At 33.6% G+C, this 972-nt stretch overlaps 1 protein-coding gene across 1 annotated transcript in view; it reads right to left on the minus strand.

The window, feature by feature from the left end:
• Positions 1 to 972, minus strand: part of LOC119593007 (ran GTPase-activating protein 1-like) — a gene marked incomplete at its 5' end in the record, with an annotated part of 7,001 nt that overhangs the window by 2,572 nt on the left and 3,457 nt on the right.

Genomic DNA, 972 nt, shown 5'->3' on the forward strand with positions numbered 1-972 from the left:
AACAGAAAAATGCTTAAGTTTATTGCATAAGTCAATGCATGCACATCTAAATATGAGCCAGATATATCAAATAATGTGAGAAAATTAAAAGAACATGTTGCACACACAATGCAAATATTTTTTTCTTCTTCAATTTCTTCTTGGTGACTTTTCCACACTATACCAAACCACATGCCAAACTTTAAACACAGTCAGCCATTCAAGTGAAACATTAGAAGCGCATGAATATGCCTTCACCCTACCCTGTAAGCTTTTTTTTTGCTGCAGCATATGGAATCTTGTTAGGAAATGAGTGTAGAGAGAGACTTAAGGCTTACTTTTAAGGGGTTAGTGATTGCAAGTGATGAGGTGGGTAACTTGTATGCATGTTTTGATTTGCTAAATACCCAACAGATACATGCCCTTCCGCAAGTATTTAACCAATTCAGTAACTCAACAATATGTCCTGCTTATTAAAAAAAAATGTCTTAAAGCTCTTTCAGAAGTCCAGACTGTAACCCCCTTATAATCTGGTCACCTCATTGCTTAAACAGAAGGGTAAGGTGTAAATACTCCAGAAAATAAATATTTGTTGGAGTGATTGTACAAGATATGAAATGTAGTATAAACAGACTAAACTTGCGTTATGTAGTAACTCATACAAATACATGCAAAGTTTAATACGCTTTTTATTATGTTTCTACTCCGTATTATCCAACTCATTGATTCAAGATAACTTGCAAGCACTATTTGCTACTTTTTGGAGATAATCATTCTATGATTTTTTTTTTCCCCCACAAACCCAGCTCATTTCTTCCAAATGATACCATATTACTAGTGGTTGATCTGAACTAAAAATTTGTTACAGGGGCATTTTGAGTAATATGAAATTTTTGTCAATGTATGCAAGACCAATACATTACTCTTACATACATGTAAAGATGCTCCTCACTATTTAGACTTACTTCCACTCACACTTTACTTACATATACA

Source organism: Penaeus monodon, chromosome 31 (assembly GCF_015228065.2).
Source record: "Penaeus monodon isolate SGIC_2016 chromosome 31, NSTDA_Pmon_1, whole genome shotgun sequence".
Classification (NCBI taxonomy): domain Eukaryota; kingdom Metazoa; phylum Arthropoda; class Malacostraca; order Decapoda; family Penaeidae; genus Penaeus; species Penaeus monodon.